Source organism: Callorhinchus milii, unplaced genomic scaffold, assembly GCF_018977255.1.
Source record: "Callorhinchus milii isolate IMCB2004 unplaced genomic scaffold, IMCB_Cmil_1.0 Scaffold1, whole genome shotgun sequence".
Taxonomy (NCBI): Eukaryota; Metazoa; Chordata; class Chondrichthyes; order Chimaeriformes; family Callorhinchidae; genus Callorhinchus; species Callorhinchus milii.
The window spans coordinates 66,156,330-66,177,656 of record NW_024704742.1 but is presented as its reverse complement, the minus strand read 5'-3'; the positions used below and the strand labels follow the sequence as shown (position 1 = coordinate 66,177,656).

The window sequence follows — 21,327 nt, the reverse complement described above, 5'->3', positions numbered from 1 at the left end:
GCGGGAATGCATTCCATGGGCTCTTTCACAGAGCAGGAAATGCCTTTCTCTTCTGACACATTGCTTTGTTAAATCAGCTTTAACCATTTCTTACAGCGATAACTCAAGCAACGATGCTAACAGTCAATATGTGCATAAATGTCAGTGGTCTTGTACCACTGGCTAGACGATTCTTTCACCGTCTAGTCTGTGAATCTAAGTCCACTTTGTGATAATAATAATCCTTGCATTTGATATAGCACCTTATCATGTCATTGAGACATCTCAAAGAACTTCACAGACTATATTGTAAAACGATATTGTAAACCTGTATATTTTGTGGTCGAAACGCGGCAGTCAATTGCATACAGCAGTGTCCCACAAACAGTCGTGAATGAATTACCAAATTATTATATGGGGGGGGGAATTATTACCCCCAGAAAGCGATCCACCATCGACTAACAACCAGCTTTCTAATTACTGCTAGGAAAACAGAGACGTGTGGAGTAAGGAAACTTGTCCAAGGTTTCGCTCTGCCTGGGAATTGACCCCCGATCCTCTCGTTTGTGAGGCGAGCGCACTAACCACTAGCTAGGGGACTCTACACTAGAATACTTTGAAAATTCAGGAATCCCAGGGGCAAGCAGACATCCCCTTACATTTTCCAACAGGGTCAAACATCAATACGTTTCACCTCCCTGGTTAGAGACACAAGGCTAAAATATATCCTCCCAGTCTTAGTTGTAAGACAATTTTTGTCTCAGAATTTAAGATTGCGTGAACACTTGGAAACTTCTTACGTTCTCCCTTCTCCCTTCTCGGATTCTCGGATCATTTAACTGATGTCTCAGATCATCTAACTGGTGTAGTTTGACGCAAAGCCAGGGAGAGTGGGGACATTCTAAGGGGAAGGTCTTCAGATGTGATCTGAAGGTGAACAAGGAGGAAGCAATATGGAGGGATTGAGGCAGAGAGTTCCAAAGGTTCAGGGCATAATAGCTGAAACCACGACAGCTAATGGTGGAGCGGAGAGGACGAGGGATGTGCAGGAGGCTAGAGCCAGTTGAGCAAAGGACATGAATAGAGAAGTAGGGTGTAAGTTATCCAGAAAGGTGGGGAGAGAGGGAAGTGAAGAAGTGAGGCAAATCAAAGAAAGTTTCACTTTAAATTTCAAAACCTTGTTACTATTGAGAGTTCATGCAACATAACCATCACTTTCTAAGGTTAATAATCCCGCCAAGAAAAAGTAGTTGGTCACTCAATCCTCGACTGTTTGTGGGATACTGCTGTGCACAATTGGCTGTCTTGCTTCGCCCACAAAATATACAGTCTCCACTTTACAATATATTCTGTGACACGCTTTGAGACATATCAACAACGTGATAAGGTGCTCTATCTAATGCAAGAATTATTTTATTATTATATTATCGTGATCAGATCAGGTGCACTAAAAATGTAAGTGCTTTCTTTCCAGCAGGAGCTTACACAGAAAATTGGCTAAATCCATTTGCACAAAAAATGCATTTAGAGTATAGTGTGAGCAGCCAATGGTTAAACAAACCCTTACATTTTGAATTTCCTTCTGCACTATTGGCAATCTCTGTAAGTTCACAACATGCTGCTAAAAGCATTGCAACTCTTGTGGCAAGAAGAAAACACCCAGTCTCTCCAACTGCTTATCCTGCTCCATTGCCAGTCCCTGGACTCCAGGTGGCTCTGTTGCTCTGGCAGAGACTATAGCTTCAGCTTCCACTTGGGTAACGGTGTCTCACCCTTAGGCTTTTTGCACCACCCTCAACTCCTCTGCTCCACCATTGGCAGCCGGGCTTCCAGCCAATATCCTCTGGAACTCCCTGTCTCAATCCTTCTGCCTTACCCCCTCTTTGTCCACCGTTAGATCACACCTGAAGACTTTCCTCTAAGACTGTGTAGTGGGTGCAATTGCAAAAGATTCTTGCCTTTGATTCTGACGTGATCGAATCATAAGATCGCATGATTGGTTCAAATGAAGAAGGGCCTTCAGCCCGCTTGATCTCATTCTCCCCTGATAATCCATGGTGCTATTGAATCTCTCCCCTGCCCGCCATCACAGTATCGTTCTATTTTTAGTCCAGTGTCCTAATCTCAACCATCCTTCCTGGTAACCTGTTTCAGTTGTTAATTATTTCGCCCGCATTTTGTCCACAAAATACACAGTCAATCCACTTTACAGTATATCGTGTGATGTGCTTTGAGATGCCTCTTTTGAAGGCAGAAAAGCCCTGGCTTATCTAAATGTTGCTCATATAGAGCTTCTCAGAGTGCACAGCAGTGTCCCACAAACAGTCATCTGTCATCTGCAAACAGATCATAATTTTGGGGGGAGAGTTATAGTGAAGGACAAAAGAATCCAGGAAGATATAAACAGACTAGCAGAATGGACAGATAGATGCCAAATGAAGTTTAATGTAGAAAATTGCAAAGTAATTCACTTCGATATGAAAAATAAAGAAGCCGTGTATAGTCTAGATGGTAGGAACCTAAGAGGAGTGGAGGAGCAAAGAGATCTGGAGATTCACAAATCTCTAAAAGTAGCTATACAGATAGATAAGGCTATGATAAAGGCCAAGGAGATATTGGGCTTGATACCCAGAGGGATAGAATATAAAAGTGAACTTGAATTCATACAAAACCTTGGTTACTGTGTGCAGTTTTGGTCTCCTTATTTAAGGAAGGATGTACTTGCCTTGGAGGGGGTGCAGCGTAGATTTACTAGGTTAGTACCAGGGATGAAGGGGATGAGTTACGAGGATAGGTTGACCAATTTGGGCCTATATTCTCTAGAATATAGAAGAATTAGAGGGGATCTTATAGAAACCTATAAGATCATCAAAGGGCATGATAGAGTAGATAGTGGGAGATTGTTTCCCCTGGTTGGAGGAACTAAAACCAGGGGTCACAACCTTAAAATCAGAGGCAGCCCTTTCGCACTGAGTTGAGGAAGAACTTCTTCACTCAAAGGGTGGTGAATGTATGGAACTCACTACCCCAAAGGGCTGTTGATGCTCAGTCCTTGAACATATTCAAGACTGAGATAGATAGCTTTCTTATTGCAAAAGGGATTAAGGGATATGGGGATAAGGCAGGGTCAGGTTATTAGCTGGAGTTAGATTAGAAGATCAGCCATGACTGAATGGCGGGACAGGCTCGAAGGGCTGAATGGCCTACTCCTGCTCCTACATGTTATGTTACGTTATGTTATGTTATATTAGACCACATTTGAATATTGTGTCCAATTCTGGTCTTCACACTATAAGAAAAACATTTCACTAGAGAAAAACATTTAAGTGGGGCCTAATAGAAGTGATTACAATTATAAAAGGATTTGATAAGGTTAGCATAAATAGGCCGTTTCCATTGGTTGGGGAGTCCATAACCAAGGAACACTACTATAAGAATTTGAAGGAACTATTTCACGGAAAGGGGAGTGAAATTGTGGAACTCGCTGCCTGAAATGGTGGTTAAATCAGACAGTGTAGATGCATTCAAAAGGAAGCTAGACCTTCACATGAGGGATAGAGGAAGAGAAGGGAATGGGAGGGAGTAAGGAATACAAACACCGCCATAGACTAGTTGGGCCAAGTGGCCTGTCTCCGTGCTTTCTATTCTTTGTAAATGTCTTCTGGAGATCTGACCTCAACTGATTTGGCAATATCCCATTTGCCTTGTTTATTGCTGGCTCATATTGCTTTGATGTGATGATTCTTGCATTATTTCTTGTTAAAAAATGAGGAATGAAGCAACCCTCCCGGGAAAGGTAATAAAACAGGAAGAGCAATCCTTAGATTTTGCATAAAAGTTACCATCCAGGTTTAAGAGGCAATTTGTTCAGTGGAGCTGCTTTGACAGGATTGCAGCCAATGCCACAATTTATTGGTTGAGGGAAAATTTCTGACCACTGCATGGAAAAGTAGCAGAAGTAAGGCACAATAATAATAATAATCCTTGCACTTGGTATAGCGCCTTATCACATCTTCGAGACGTCTCAAACTGCTTCACAGAATACACTGTAAAGTAAATTGACTATACTTTGTTGGTGAAATGCAGCAGCTAATTATGCACAGCAGTGTCCCACAAACAGTAATGAATGAGTAACCAAATTATTAATTTTTTTTGAAGCGATTATTACCCCCAGAAAAGTTATCTGTCAATCAACTAACAACTGGGTTCCTACTTATTGCTAGGTAAACAGAGGCATGTGGAATAAGGAAACCTGCCTAATGTTTCGCCCTGCCGGGAATCAAGCCCAGGTGCTCATGCTTGCGAGATAAGTGCTCTAACCAATATGCTACAGAACTACACAAATCTTTACTTTGGTCATTTTTTTCAAATTGCAAACAAACAAGATGCCAGTTTGGCTCAATTGGTAGTGCTCTTGTCTCTGGGTTCAAAAGGTTTATGCACCCCACATTCGAATTTATAATAATAATAATCTTGTCTTTGGTATAGGTTGTCGAGACAACTCCAAGTGCTTCACACGATTTACTCCTCCCAACACTGCACTGGAGCATTGGCCTAGAATATGAGATCAAAGTCTCAATGAGTCCACGATCTTCTGATTTGGAGGCAAGAAGGCTACCAGGAGAAGGGAAGTAAAGTAGGAAGGTAAAAGATTGGTGTGAAAATGCCTAATGTTTAGATACAAAACAATGCAAGGTATTTACAATGAGACAGACAATCAAGCAGGCTAACAATTTCTAACCAAGGACCTAAACCATGTTGGCGGCAGGAATGCCATTCCCAATTTCTTGCATAGGAATGAATAATGTGAGTCAGTTGGCTTCAATTCAAACCCCTGTGTGAACCATGGCCCAGCACGAGATGATTGCACAATACTATTGGAAGAAAGTTTCAACTCGCTTTAGATCTTATGATTGTTATTTCATTCTCTATGTCGTAAAAGATTTACTTCCTACTGGATAAATCTTTCCAACGCCATAGATGTTATTAAAGAATAAAAAAAACTAGCACTTTATTGTTAGTAGTAACAATAATAATCCTTTTATTGCATTTGATTCAAAATGTCTCAAAGCGCTTCACAGGATTCACTGTAAAGTGTTGACTTGCTTTAACATGCATCTTGTTTTCACCTCACACTCAACGCAGCCAAAACCCCTATCCACGCCTTTGTCAACCCCAGACTTGGCTCCTGCATTGCCTTCCCAGCTCCAGCCTTCACAAGCTCTGGGTTAGCCCACATTCCCTATCACACACAAGGCTCTGCAAGTCCATCACCCCCATTCTTGCCAGGCTCCATTGGCTCCCTGTCCCCTCCCTATTTCTGCAGGGCTTAAGAGAACAGGGTTAGGGTTAGGGTCAGCCTTGCTCAGTTGGTAGAATTCTTGCCTCTGAGCCAGAAGGCGGTGGGTTCAAGTTGCCACGTTGGAAATTTGATCTTACATGGGCTAGGCTGATTGTCTAGCTCTGCATCATCAGTAGTGCCTTTCGATGAGACGTTAAATTGAGGGCCCATCTGTTCAGATGGACATTAAAGATCCCTACCCAAAAATGACTTTCTCCCGGTGTCCTGGCCAAAAATCCCCCAAATAAAACTGATCGTACACTTCATGGCTATTTGGGGGACATTGCTGTGTGTGATTGATTGTCTTGATTACCTACAAAATACATAGTTACTAGCTCTACAGTAAATCCTTTGAAGCGCTTTGAGATATAAAAGATGCTATATCAAATACAAGAATTATTATTATTAATAAAACTTCCAAATTAAGACTGAATTTAAGAATTTTTCAAAATTCTGCACAATCTTAAATTTCTGATCCTTAAGGTCAAGTCTAAGGCGAATTTCAGGCCCAGGAGTCTCTTAATAATAATAATGAGAATAATAATCGTTACATTTGATATAAAGATGTGACCAGGGCTCCTTCTGTCTCCTCGTCCTCCTTGACCTCTCTGCTGCCTTCGATACTATTGATCATAAGACCATAAGACGTAGGAGCAGGAGTAGGCCATTCGGCCCCTCGAGCCTGCCTCTCCATTTAATAAGGTCATGGCTGATCTTCTAACCTAATTCCATTTACCCACCCTATCCCCATATCTCTTAATCCTCCTATCCTTTAGAAATCTATCAACCTCAGTCTTGAATATGTTCAAGAACTGAGCACCCACAGCCTTCTGGGGTAGAGAATTACAGAAATTCACTACCCTCTGAGTGAAGAAATGTTTCCTCAACTCAGTTTGAAAAGGCTGACCCTTAATCTTGAGACTATGACCCCTAGTGTACTCTATCTTGACCACTCTATCCTCCTCTACCGCTTCTCCTCTTATCTCAACTTTTATGGTTCTGTCCTTGACTGATTGTACCTCTCCCACCGTCTCCACTTCATCTCCACAAACAGCTTCTCCTCTAGTCCCCCCACTGTCTCATACGGTGTTCCTCAAGGCTCTATCCTTGGTCCCCTCTTCCATATGCTTCCTCTTGATGACATCATCCATAGACATGGGGTCAACTTCCACATGTATGTGGATGACACCCAACTCTTGTCTCTCTACCTCCACCCTCAACCCTCGGACCACTGCTGTCCTGACAGAATGTCTGTCAGACATCAAGTCCTGGATGAAAGCGAACTTTCTACAGCTGAACATTAACAAGACTGAGGCTCTCCTGATTGGCTCCCATCAGGGCCTCCTCACCTCAGGCACTGACAGCATCACCGTCCATGGTTGCACACTCCACCACACTGAGCTAGTCCGGAACCTTGGGGTCTTGTTTGACCTTCAACTATTCTTTCTACCCCACAACCGTGCTATGACCTTCTCTGTCTTTCCCCACCTCCGCAACATTGGCCGGCTTCGCCACTGCCTCAGGCCTCCGAAACCCTCATCCACGCAGTCATTATATCTAGGCTCGACTACACCAACTCATTGCTTGTCAGCCTTTTCGAACTCTTCCCTCCACAAGCTACTGATCATCCAGAACTCTGCAGCTCGCATCCTCTCCCACACCTGGCTCCGTGACCCCATCACACCCACTCTCGCCCGGCTCCACTGGCTCCCCATCCCCAGAGGATAGTTAAAAATCCTTGTCCTCACCTTCAAGGCCCTCCACGGTCTTGCTCCTTTCTACCTCTGCAACCTGTTGACCCCATAGCAACCTGTCCGCTCCATCTGCTCAGGGCTTCATGTCCCCCCATCCAGCCCTCTCCACTATCGGCAGTTGGGCCTTCAGCCTCTCTGCCTCCATTCTATGGAACTCCATCCCACAGTCCCTTTGGCTCGCTCCCTTTCTCAAAACCCTCCTCTTCGACCGAACTTTGGCCGCCCTCTCTGCCCTCCACCCTCTCCGATCCCAATTCCTAGCTCGGGTCCAAATTCCTAAATGTCCAGCACGTTGGGATGTCCTCCCGACATGAAAAACGCTATACGAATGTAATATTGTATTGTATATAGCGCCTTATCGGATTGTTGAAACGTCTTACAGCACTTCACAGGAAATACTGTAAAGTGGATTCACTATGTATTTTGAAGGTGAAACGTGGCATCCAGTTGCTCGCAGCAATGCCCCACAAACAGCCATGGAGTGAGTGACCAATTTTATTTTGGGGGGATTGTTGGCCCGGACACCGGGTGAGAGAAACTCCTTTCTCTATTCATATAGTGCCATGGGATTTTTAACATCCATCTGAACAGGCAGATGGGACCTTGGTTTAACGTCTCATCCGAAGTTCAGTCTTCTTGCTGTTTTAGAAAAACAAATGATGGCATGGTCCCTTTAAGAGATGAAAGTGTAAGGCTTCAGTAGTTGTTAAGATGGAGTCTAGAACGCAAACAACATTCCTGATATTTAAGTACATAGAATCCTGGCTGTACTTTATAAATCTTGGAAAAGAGGAGTGAAAAGGACTGGCGTGTGCATTTAAAAATCTTCCAGAGGTCTCCTTTAATGGGTGACGAGAGTGCAATATAAATTCTGTTAGATTTACTCTGGCACATGTTTTGCCTAATTTTGTTTATTGATGTTTCCCCACCATTTTGTGCAGGAATTTTAAGTCTTTGCAAGTAGTTTGCGAATGTAAAATGTTCTGAAGCTCTCTTACTTAAAAAAATACACTCTTGTGCAGTGTTATTTTGTGTCAGCCTAGCTCAGTTGGTAGCGCTCTCTCCTTTCTGAGTGACAAGGTTGTGGATTCAAGCCCTGGATCAGGTCTTTGAACTCATGTTGTCTAGGTTGACACTTCAACCCAGTATTGAGGGTGAGCTACATTGTTGGAGGTGCCATCCTCCTTTGGATGGAACCTTAAACCAAGGTCCTGTCTGCCTGTCCAGGTGGATGTTAAAGTTCCCGTGGCACTATTTAAAATGAGAAGGGAGTTTCTCCTGGTGTCCTGGCCAACAATACCCAGATAAAATTGACTTCATGGCTGTTTGTTGAGCATTGATGTTTGCAAAATTGGCTGCCATGTTTGCCTACAAATACACATTCACTGCACTTTACAGTGCATAATAATAATAATTCTTATATTTGGTATAGCGGCTATCATGTCAGCGGATATCTAAAGAAGCTTTACAGGATACACTGTCTCAAGACCTACCTTTTTGACTGTGCTTTCAGTCACCTTTTCTCTCTCCAAGAATATTATTTCCGAGATCTAAGGCGAAACAATGGGAAAATGGCTCAGGTGAACATGGAGTGTTGTGGGAATGGGATCCCAGCAACATCGCCACATAGAGTTAGATAGAGTTCCTCAGAGTGATACAGCACGGAAATAAACCATATGACCCAACCAGTCCAGGCTGGTGTTTATACTCCACATGAGCTATTTCCCTCTCGCTCATTATGTTTACTAAGGTACAGAAAGTTTCTTGTGGGAAAAATATCCCCAGGTTCTTTTCACAAACTGCCAGTAAACTCACTCATGGGTGCCAACCCTGCTTGGCAGCACGTACACTTTGATGTTAATAATAAGAAGAATAATCCTTGCATTTGATGCAGTGCCTGTAATGTTGAAACGTCTCAAATTGGCTGGCAGGGAATTACTGTGTGTTTGTGTAGACAAAGACAACAATCCCACAAACATTCACGTGGCAAGTGGCCGATTCGCCCAGACGATACACAGTCACTATACTCTACAGCAAGTCTATAGCTTGCACTTTGAGACATCTCAACGGCGTGATAAGGTGCTATAACAAATGCAACGGTTATTATTATTATTATGTCCAGTGAGGGGCTTTGACGTGTCCTATTGATGTGAAAGGAGCTATATCAATGCAAGGATTATTTATTTTCTGCAAAAGCTGCTTTCTCTGCTCAAAGATGCTGCCTGCACGAATGACGTTGTTATTGTTTCTCATTTCAAATAATGCCCAAGGACATTTAATGTTCACCTGAGCCAGCAGGCCACGGCCTTGGGTTAATGCCTTTTTGCGGGATGGCACTACTGCCATTGCAACGGGCCGACAACACCATGTATCAGCCTGGCTCCACTGGTAACAATCTCACCTCTGAATCAGAAGGTTGTGGGTTCAAGCCCCTCATCAGGTCTAGGCCAACCGTTGATCACCACTAGGTGGAGATGTCAGGCATGATCAAAAAGAGAAGAGGAAGGAGCGATACAACTGCATCGTTAAGTCAAATTAAAAACAAAGTATTTCATGCATCTTGAAATGAAAATATAAACTTTCATGTTAAAACTGTGGTAAATATCGCTCCTGCCTCTTGTTTTTATTGAGAATATGCGAGACACCACCGGGCGGTGTTTGGAGACCCCTGGTCTGGGCTGACATTCCAATGCAGTGTTGGGGGGAGGATTGCTGCATTATTAGAGGTGCTGTCCTTCAGATGAGAAGTTAACTAAGGTCCTTGTGGATTGAAAGATCTCCTTCACGATTCATAAAGAGAAGGGAGTTACTCCTCGTGACCTGCCAGCAATCCTCCAAATAAAATTAGTTGTTCACGTCATGGTTGTTTGTGGGTCACTGCTATAATAATAATAATCCTTACATTTGATATAGTGCTTTATCATGTCATCGAGATGTCTCAAAGTGCTTCACAGAATATACTGTAAAGTGGAGCGACTGTGTATTTTGTGGGTGAAACACGGCAGCCAATTACGCACAGCAGTGTCCCACAAACAGTCAAGGATTGAATAACCAAATTATTATTATAATTTTTAAAAGGGATTATTACCTCTGGAAAGTGATCTGTCAATTGACTAATAACTGGGTTCCTACTTACTGCTAGGTAAATAGAGGTTTGTGAAGTTAGGAAACTTATCAAAGGTTTTGCCCTGCCCAGGAATTGAGCCCGAGTCCTTTCGCTTGTGAGGAGAACGCACTAACCAATACATTCTAGGACTCCACATGTTTATTTGGAGGTTTGTTGGCCAGGACACTGGGAGAAACTCCTTTCTCTTTTTGAATAGGATGGAAAGGATGGAGTAAGGGGCTGTGTGCATTGTGCTGAACTAATCCCATGTTTTGCAAAAGGACAACAGCTCCAGTGAAAGTATTGTGCTGTTTCAAGGCTAATTTCCTATCCGGATTAAGAGAAATATTTACTCAAAATGACTGGATACACTGTGGTCTGATTACTTTGTGTGAAGAAGGATTCTTTGCTGTAACTGATGCTTTTCATCTCTTGTTTTGCCAAAAAAAAGAAGCGTTTTATCCAAAAATTCCCAGTGATTATCAGTTCAAAGCCCAGATGAGAATCATTTCATTCCAGAAAGGCTCAAATCCTGCCTAGTCTTAGCCTGTAGGAGCGCACTGTCTTAAAGTCTTAAAGATCATCTGGAATTGTGGCAATTGCTTAAATTCAATCTTAATTTGGAAGCTGGTTTTCATACATACATACACGCATGCACATTCATGCACACAAACACACACACATAGATACACACAAACATACACACACGCAGATACACACACAGACATACATATACACACGCGTGCACATACATTCAGACACATACACCTTTCACACCTATGTGCACAAATACATACGTATGCATACATAAAAATTTGATTACTCAATCCACGACTGTTTGTTGCTGTGCGCAATTGGCTGCCGCGTATTGTCTACAAAATACAGTCAATTCACTTTACAGTATATTCAATGATGTGATAAGGCACTATATCAAATGCAAGAATTATTATATATTATTGTACACATGTGCGCTCATATTCACACATTTACACATACACAGATGCATATGTACATATACACACACAAATGCATTCAGGGAAGAGAAGAGGTTAAAGTTGTGAAAAATAGAAGCCACTTGGTGGTGTTGATGGAGTTGCAGAGCTTCAATTTCACAAGATCAATTAGGGGATATTTACAAAATAAGAATTAACATGTGTTTAAGTTTCTGCATGAATTTACGTCTATTTATATTGAGCCCCTTATTCACTAGAGTCCTGCCTCAGGACGTAACTAGGAATTACTGTACAGTGACTGTTTTTCATAGCTCCGGATCTACTCAGACCTGACTGAGTTGCATCTCTTGTTACCTCGCGAAAGTTTAGTTTGAATGAAGAAGGCCCTTCAATTCATCTGATCTCTTCCCTCCAAACAGCGCTCTCAATGGCAAGCTATGTGGATTTAGCTAGTTAGACTCCAGCAGTTACCCCAACACACACTCTGGGGTCCCCAAGCCTTGGCTCTTGCCAACCTACGCCTAATACTTTCTGGAATTAGGTAACCAGGATGCATCTCTCCAGGGAGAGAGTGTGCATTCCAATCCAACAGACTATCTCTGGGATTTCCATGTAGGTGGGATGCATGGAATTCTCAGATTGGTTTGGATAATCTTAAGCATAGAGATGGGTTACCTTATGTGTCAGACACCCGGCTGACCAAAAAACATTCAATCCATCAAGCTACTCTTTAAATGTGTCCCAGTGTGCTGGCCTCAACCACTCTCCCTGGCAACCTTTTCCAGTCATTAATTTTCCTTTGGGTAAAAAAGAAAACCCTACACTCTTACAGTAATAACCAATAATTATTATTGTTAGTTTCTTAGCCTTTCACAACGTCCAGGATTTGGCAAATTCTTGATATTGTACGAGTCATTTTAATAACAGAAAAACTGTTTCAAAGTTAGGAGGAGGTGAGGTAGGAAGGAGATTTGAGGAGTTGAATAAGGCCACAAACAAAGAGATAGATTTTTAATAGGGTTTTGAGGGCAAGGAGAGAAGGGCTGCAGAGGTTAGAGAGTTTGGGAGAGTTATAATACAATACAATTTTCATTTATGCAGCACCTTTTACTAATGCTCCGAACATCTGGAACTCCCTGGCTCGATCCTTCCTTTTTGCTCCCTCTTTACCTGTCTTCTGATCTCACCTGAAGACTTTCCTCTTTGACCGTCCTCATGGTCACTATCCCCCTCTCCCTGGCTCGGCATCAAACTACGCCATTGTTAAGTGCTCCGGGTGCTACATAAATGCAAATACTGTTCCAGAGATCGGGTTTTGTTCTAACAGGATAGTCAGTTGGGGAGGACTTCCCCAAACTTTTTCACACGAGCCTCGTTCAAAATTACAGTGTCAAGCTGATAGACTTGTTTCACAGCTGAGCCTGAAGATGGCGCTGTTCTACCATGAGGGAAACTGACAGCCCCCATCTGGGTCCGGTCTCAGTAATAATACTAATAATCTTCACATTTGATGCAGTGCCTTAACACATTGTCGAGCCATTTCAAAGTGCTTCATAGGATTTTCCTGTGATGTGTAGTGACTGTGTATTTATAGGCAAACTCGGTAGCCAATTTGTACACAGCGATGTCCTAGAAATAGCTATGAAGTGAATGATCAATTTTATTTTGAGGATTGTTGGCCAGGACACCGGGAGAAAATCCTTTCCTTTTACATAGTGCCACAGGAACTGAAAGGTCCACCTGAACAGACAGACGGGTGCTGGGTTTAACATCTTATCTGTAGGATGGCACCTCCATCATTGCAGCACCCCCTCCCTACCCCCTCCCCCCCCACCCCCAGCACTGCACTGGAATGTCAGCCGAGACACAAGTGAGTTCCAACTTCCAACGTGGGGTTTGACCCCAAAACCTTCTGACTCAGAGGCGAGAGTTCTATCAACTGAGCCAAGATGACACCAAGCGCTGTTGTTGGGTCAAGTACAAGTTAACACAGCAATTTGGACCGATGGAGCAGACTCACTGCAGTGTTGGCCAGGGTTGGCTAAGGGGCAGGGAAGCATGAGAAAGGCTGGCAATCAAACCAATCCATCATTGATGTGGATTGAGTGCAAACTGGGAGGAGAAGGTAGAGTAGGACGGACAGGATGGGGGGGGGGGGGGGGAGAGTGTGGTTGGGGGTGGTGGAGCTAGGCTGTGCTTCCAGCAACATAAGATAGTCACAAGAACAACAGCAATAAATTGCATTTAGAGAGCGGCTTTCAAGTCAGGAGGATATCCCAAGGCGCTGGACAGTGAAGGAAGAATTAATTTCTTAAGGTGACTGAAATGAGACTTTAAAAGAAATTTTATAAACCCAGAGAGCTGTTGGCATGTGGAATACCATGCTGAACATGTGGCGTTCTGCAGCATATTGGTGCGAGCACTCGTCTCGCAAGTAAGAGGACCTGGGTTTGATTGCTAGGCAGGGCGAAACCTGAGCCAAGTTTTCTTACTCCACACACCTCTGGTTACCCAGTTGTTAGGCGAATGGTGGATTGCTTTCCGGGGGTAATAAACCCTTCAAAATAAGTAAATGAATGAATAAATAAATAATAGCTTGGTCACTCAATCCATGACTGTTTGTGGGACACTGCTGTGTGCAATTGGCTGCCGCGTTTCACCACAAAATATAGAGTCAAATCACTTTACAGTATATTCTGTGAAGCGCTTTGAGACATCTCAAAGATATGATAAGGCTCTATATTGTATACAAGGATTATTATTTATTATTAAGTAAGGTGATGGAGGCAGAGCCCATTGGAGTTACAAGTGGGAATAGACAGGTATATGAAGGATAGAGACTTGAAGGAGTATGGAGACAGGACAGTGGGATTGAATACACAGCTTGCTCTGAGAGCCAGTGCAGCAGACTCGATGGGCTGAATAGCCTCCTTCTGCACTGTAAATGTTTATGATTCTAACCCTGAACAGCTGATGTCCCCTTGCTATGAGCACAGCCCCAGACTGCAGTCTGCTGGTCTCAGTAACAATAACAGAGAGATTACTGAGGTTTCCAAACATGCGTGTGAGCATTGTCAGAAATACCAGTCAATAGGCTCGACTTTCCTTTGGTGCGGTGGTGCTAATCCCCCTAGTTTTGGTCTTTAGGGAATATTCTCTGCTCCCGAAACTACTAATTATGTTCACGCAGCATTCTCCACATTTTCACGTGCTTAGAGGCCGAAAAATGTCTTAAGACCATTGCCTTAAGATTAAAGATTGTGCAGACTTTTTGGAAACTTCTTAAAGTCACACTTAATTTGGAAACCGTATTACGCTCTCGGTCGCTCCCCCACCCTTTTTAGTCAGCCAGGTTTCTGACACATGCAGAAACCCATCACCATGCTTAATTTTGTGTCAGCCTGGCTCAGTTCATAGCACTCTGGCCTCTGAATCAGAAGGTCAGAAGATTGCCAGTTCAGGCTCCAATGTTAGGGACTTGGAGTTCACTCCACTGCAGCACTGGGGGAATATTTTTGGTCAGCCGGGTGTCTGACACATGCGGAAACCCATCCTCATGCTTAAGAGTGTCCAAACCAAACTGAGATTTCCATGCCTCCCTCCCACCTACACATGGAAATCCAGAGATAGATTGTTGGGATGGAATGTGACTCTCTCCCTGGAGGGACACATCCTGTTTACCTAATTCCGGTAAGTATTAGGCACAGGTTGGTAAGAGCTGCTTAGGACCACCCTAAACCTTTGGGCTCTGGTTTGCAGGGTTAACAGGAGCTGAGTGGGATGATTTCCAGCCCCCAGTGACTGGTCTGCCTTTTCAAGTCCTGCCAATGAGCCAGGCTGGCTGGGCTATCATCAACAGTGCCCTGGGGTCCTGGAGACCCACCAGTTCAGCTCCAAGGAGACCCCAGACTATATGTGGAGACCAATGAGAGAAAGATAAATATTAATAATGATAATCCTTGCATTTGATATAAAGCCATATCATGTCGTTGAGACATCTCAAAGTGCTTTACAGAAAGTATTGTAAAGTGGATTGTCTGTGTATTTTTGGGGGCAAAACAGCAGCCAATTCCGTACAGTAATAACCCACAGACAGTTATGGATTGAGTGACCAAACATTAATAATAATAATAATAATAATCCTTGCATTTGATATAGCGCTTTTCACGTCGGGAGGACGTCCCAAAGCGCTTCACAGAACACACTGTAAAGTGAATTGACTGTATATTTGTGGGCAAAACAGCAGCCAATTCCGTACAGCAATAACCCACAGACAATTATGGATTGAGTGACCAAACATTTTCTGTTAGCGATTATTTCCCCGGAAAGAGATCTGCCAATTGACTAACAACCGGGTTCCTACTTACTGCTAGATAAACAGAGGTGTGTGGGGGTGCCCTGATGTCGAGTTGGGGGAGGGAGGAGGTGACTGTAAGCACGGTCAAAGAGGAAAGTTTTCAGGGGTGATCTGAAAAAGGGGATGGAGCGGGGAAGAATGAGATTGAGGAAGAGAATTCCAAAGTTTTGGGGTATAGAGGCTGAAAGCACGGCCACTGATGGTAGAGCGGAGGGGACGAGGGACAAGCATGATGCCAGAGCCAACTGAGCAGAGGCAGTGAGTGCAGGATTGCTGTGCACGAGTTCTATGTATTTGTATGTAAAACAAACACCATCTTCATATAAGCATTAAAAAATCAACATAAAGTAACAGCAGCGTCCACAGGCATCTTATTGTCAATCAAACTTGAGGGACAGTGGTGATTTTCTTGGAAATCCTCCCATGAAGAACATAAACACAACAGCTGACATCGGGGATAAAAGGCGACTGTTTTCTGACTGACGGTAATTTTCACGGTGTCTTAGCACCAATTGTGAAATAGCAGATTTGGCAGCGAGCCCTTGTTACATACGGTTAAAACTAAGTCATATTTTCCAATATGGATTTAGTGCAGCAATAACTGCTTACCAACCTTGGAAAAAAGCCACTAATTATTAAGGGGCAGATACGGTCGACTTGAAGTAATGTTGGATTTACAGCCTTTACATTACCTCAGTTATAAATCACACTTGTACCAGTTTTAAGTCTACCTATAAACTGAGAACACAATGTTAGCTGTCAGGACAATTTTGCACATATAGGCTTAATGATGCCTCATCACACCATACAAATTACATTGGCGACATTGCTTGTTTGTGCTCTGTGTCTAATACTAATACTCACATTTGATATAGCCCCTTTTACGTCAGGAGGACGTCTCAAAGTTTTTTATGGAATTTACTGAAACGTGTATTGACTGTGTACTTTATGGACAAATTTGGCAGCCAGTTGGCAATGTCCCACAAATAGCCTTGAAGTGAATGATCGTTGGCCAGGACACTGGGGGGAGAAACTCCCTTTGTTTTTGCGAATACAGTAGTGTCAATGGATCCGATGGAGTGTCAACCTAGACTATGTGAGTTCCATGTCCTGATATGGCACTTGAAGCCACAACCTCCTGACTCTGAGGCGAGAGTGCTATTGAGCCACCCAAGCCAGCCAGACACTATACAAAAAAATGTGAGTTAGACTGTATGTTAGAGAATAGTAATTATACCGAGCCAGTGTGGATGGAGACCGGTAATGGGCAGGAAGTGTAGATGGCATACGAAAAGAAACTTCTGAACTAAGGCAGGATATATGTTTCTTAATGGCATGAGAAGGAAAAGCAAGTGATAAATCGCAAGCTGCCACCCTCTACAACAACAACAACAACAAGATTCCATTTATAGAGCGCCTTTCACATCGGGAGGACATCCCAAGGCGCTCTAGCCACTGGCATTGCAACATCTGTGTGTTCCTGTCAGTGAATGATAGCTTGTGAATGCAGGTAATAATCCTTGCATTTGACCTAATGATGCACCACGTTGTCGAGATGCCTCAAAGCACTTCACAGCATTTTATTGTAAAGTATTAGTGACTGTGTGGGGAAATGCAGTAGCCAAATTGCGCACGTCAGAGCTCCACAAATAATAATAAGAAGAATCCTTGCATTTGATATAGTGCCTTATCATGTCGGTGACTCGTGTCAAAGCGCTTCACAGAATATGTGAATTGACTGTATATTTTGTGGGTGAAAACACAGCAGCCAATTGCCCACAGCAGCATCCCACAAACAGTCTTGTGACAGTAATTACCATGATGTTTCGATATGATTGTTGCGGTTGCAAGTTGTTGTTGTTGTTGTTGTTAATGATTGACGCTTGTGAAAGTACAAGTTCTTTCTGCTCTAATCCAGTTATAAATTGCCAGCGTGTTTCTGGAAATGGATTCCGTTGCTCCTGTTAAGAGCTGCGTGGGAACAGCCAGTTCCCAACCTGCAATTTGGGGAAACCTGCAATTTGTTCAAAGCCTTCGCTGCCTCAGCAACTGCTTTCTGGCCATTATTTCAAAAGCCAACGCAGTGAGACGCGAGTTTGCCCTGAACATTAGTTACCCCAGTGTTTTGGCTGAGCGTGGGAACTTGGCGTGCTTGCACTGCCTCCTGTTGGGGTTTAGGAAACTTCTGTTCGTCTGACAAGACTTCGGGGTGTAAATCACATTGTGGCCATTGCAATCGCTGGTCAGGTTATGGCAGTGGTGGGATGTGCTGCAGGATTTGACCCCAACACTTCCCTCTGCCCAGGACAAAGCCATTTTACTCATTTTGTGTTTCGGGTGTCAGCCCGGTTCAGTCAGTAGCACTCTTGCCTCTAAGATAAAAGGTTGTAGGTTCAAGCCCTACGTAGGGTCTTTGAACTAATGTAGTTTAGGCTGACACGAGAATTAAATATTAGGGGTCAGAGGTGCTGCCTTCGGATGAGGATCCAGCTGACTGTCTAGGGTAGACATTAAAGATACCATGGCAGCACTCTATATGAAAAGAGAAGGGAGTTTCTCTCTCCTGGCCAGCAATCCTCCAAATAAAATTGGTCACTCACTCCATGGCTGTGGAACATTGCTGTATGCACATTTTCTGCCACATTTGCCCACAAAATGGAAAATAACCATTTCTCATAACAATATTATATACGTGAAATAAAATGAAAGCAGCCTCCCCTCCCCCAGGGGATAATTCACACCTCTCCCAGAGCAAACACTTAAAGAAAATGGGGAATTGTCTTGGAATAACACTTTTAAGGTTTCCATTTTATTAAGGGAGAGAAATTTAGTGTGACTTTTGTAATCGGCAACATTTCAGTAAGAGATATAATTGTTTATCATATCTCACAGGAAACATTCTTCCTCTCCGCCAGTTCTTATAACCCCACTCTATCTCCGGGGTCATTGAGGCAAATCTCTCACTTCAGTCTGATTTTTTTTCTGATGAGAACTGCAAAATAAAATGGCTTCTGCAATTGGTGGATTGGCTTTCTGGGGTAATAATCCCTCAAAAAAGATGAGGTCACTCAATTCACGATTGTTTGTGGGACTCTGCTGTGCGCAGTTGGCATTTTGCCTATAAAATACACAGCCCACTTTACAGTATATTCTGTGAAGCATTTGAGATGTCTCAACTATGGCGCTCTATCAAATGCATGGATTATTATTATTAATATATTCTGTGAAGTACCTTGACGACATGACAAGGCTCTATAAATAAGGAATAGTTTTATTATTATTATGATTGTTTTCACAGGTTTCACCATTACGAATGGCCTGGTAAGGAGGAGAAGGAGAAGGTGGGGATGGTGGTCCTGTTTTGTCACATTTGGTGTGGTAAACACTGGGCAAGTTTCCTTACTCCACATGCCTCTGTTCACCTAGCATTAAGTAGAAACTCGGTTGTTAGTCGATTGACAGATAATCCACTCAAAAATTAAGATAAATCATTCAATCCACGACTGTTACTTTACTGCATTACTTTATTACTTTGATAAAGTGGAGTCCTGTAGCTCAGTGGTTAGAGCACTTGCCTCAAGCGTGAGACCTGGATTCGATTCCCGGCAGGGAGAAATGTTGGGCAAGTTTCCTTACTCCACACGCCTCTGTTTACCCAGAAGTAAGTAGGAACCTTGTTGTTAGTCGATTGGCAGATCACTTTTCCAGGAGTAATAATTCCATCAAAAATTGTTTTTAAAAATAATAATAAATTGGTCACTTAGTCCACGACTGTTTGTGAGACACTGCTTTGCGCAATTGATTGCCGTGTTTCGCCCAAAAATTATACAGTCAGTTTACTTTACAGTATATGCTATGAAGCGCTTTGAGACGTCTCAAAGACATGATAAGGTGCTATACCAAATGCAAGGATTATTTGAAATTAAGTGATCAAAGCAGGGACCAGAGAAGAGAAATGGGAATAAGTGAAATGCACAACTAGATCAGATTGTAGTTCACCAAAAATAAACAAAAACTGCTACTCTTAACAGTAAATCACGTGAAGTGCTTTGAGGAATCCTCTTGACATGAATACGTTATTAAATGCAAAGATTGTTGTTATTAATAAGAAGGATAATAATACTTGCATTTGTGATAGATTCTTATCATGTCATTGAGACAGCTCAAAACACTTCACAGGATTTTACCTGTGAAGTGTAGAGATTTGGTATTTTGGAGGTGAGCACAGCTTGCACTTTGTGCACAGCAATGTCCCACAAACAGCCATGAAGTAAATAACTGATTTTATATGAAATATTGTTGACCAGGACACTGGGAGAAACTCCCTTCTCTTTTTGAATAGTGCCACAGGATCTTTAAAGTTCAGTTGAACAGGCAGTTCACGTGATATCAGTTCATCCGAAGGACTGCACCTCCAACAATACACTCCCACCACTGAAATGGGGTGTCAACTTGGGCTGTGCATTCAAAGTCCTGTAGCCTGGCTTGAAATCACAACCTTCTGACTCAGAAATGTGAGTGCTACCACTGAGCCATGCTGACACCTGATATGTAGAGGGGTTATACAGGCAAAAACGCTAGTATCCTTCAAAATACAATAGTATTGGATGCAGTGGATGGAAGAGTTTATGCACTGGAGGGATGAGCTGCATTTGTATCTCTAGCCCATCAGTTCCAAAGGGAAATAAAGCGTGCCTAAAGCATAATAACCTAATCCTTACATTGATATTGTACTTTATTACGTTCATCGAGCACTTCACAGGATGTATTGCAAAGTGCAGTGACTGTTTACGTTGTGGGAGTAATGTGGCAGCCAGTTTTGTGCACAGCAGATGATCCACAAAGAGCCATGGAGTGAGTGACCGATTTTTTGGGGTGAGATTGTTGACCAGAACAACAGGAGAAACTCCTTTCTCTTTTTGAGTAGTGCCATGAGATCTTTAACGTCCACCTGAACAGGCAGATGAGACCTCGGTTTAATGTCTCATCTGAAGGACATCACCTCTGACAAGACAACCCCGCTCATCCCCCACCCCCAGCACTGTATTCGAGTATCAGCTTCGACAATGAGATTCCAAGTCCTGACGTGGGGCTTGAACCCACAACCTTCTGACTCAGAGGCGATGACAGCCCGTGATGGACACATTGAGAGCTGAGGGAAACGTGCAAGGTATTCTTCTTTTCCTTTTTAAGAAAAACGTTTAATGTTTTGCTGCTGTCGGACGCACATGAAAACATATCAGACTGCATATAAACAGGGGAGCTTGCCAAGCGTAGCAGAGGACACTGCTTCGAGACCCTGCCCCACGTGAAGGCCGCTATATAAATGCAAGTTGTTGTTGTTGCGTTGTCAGCCTCTGATCAGGGGCTGCAATGGTGTGCACATTCATCACTGATGGACTTTTCCCAGGTCGGGGGAAAAAGCCGTAAAAAAGATTTATGGGAACGTGGCAGTGAATGGAACTAGATGAATTCCTGGTGAATGAAAGCCTGCTCGACTTTTGCTTGAGGAATTTGCTGAAGAGTTCTGTATGTAATAATGAGGGCGGGGAGAATAGAGCAGTGGGGAGTGGGGGGTGGTGGATAGTGGGGGAAGAGTGAGATCCGACTGATGCCCCCCACTCCTCCCTTCCTCCACTCCCCACCCTCCCAACCCCAGTGTTGTCTGATTCCTGCTCTTCTGAATTTTTGTTTTCAACAGGGAGCTGCCAGGTTGGCAAAAATACCTGCCAGGGAATGACATGCTCTCAGTGTGTTTGACATGTCACCCCCCCACTGCTAACCCACTCTCCGTACATAGGGGATAAATGATGGCCTGGCTGTCAGAAAATGTAACA

At 43.2% G+C, this 21,327-nt stretch overlaps 1 long non-coding RNA gene across 1 annotated transcript in view; it reads left to right on the top strand.

Annotated features, from left to right (window-relative positions):
• The first annotated feature begins 4,526 nt into the window (after positions 1 to 4,526).
• The window catches only part of LOC103181461, a 71,741-nt gene continuing 54,940 nt past the window's right edge, over positions 4,527 to 21,327 (top strand). Inside the window, exon 1 of the long non-coding RNA XR_488205.2 lies at positions 4,527 to 4,623. This is a non-coding gene — a long non-coding RNA (uncharacterized LOC103181461). The remainder of the gene's footprint in view (positions 4,624 to 21,327) is intronic.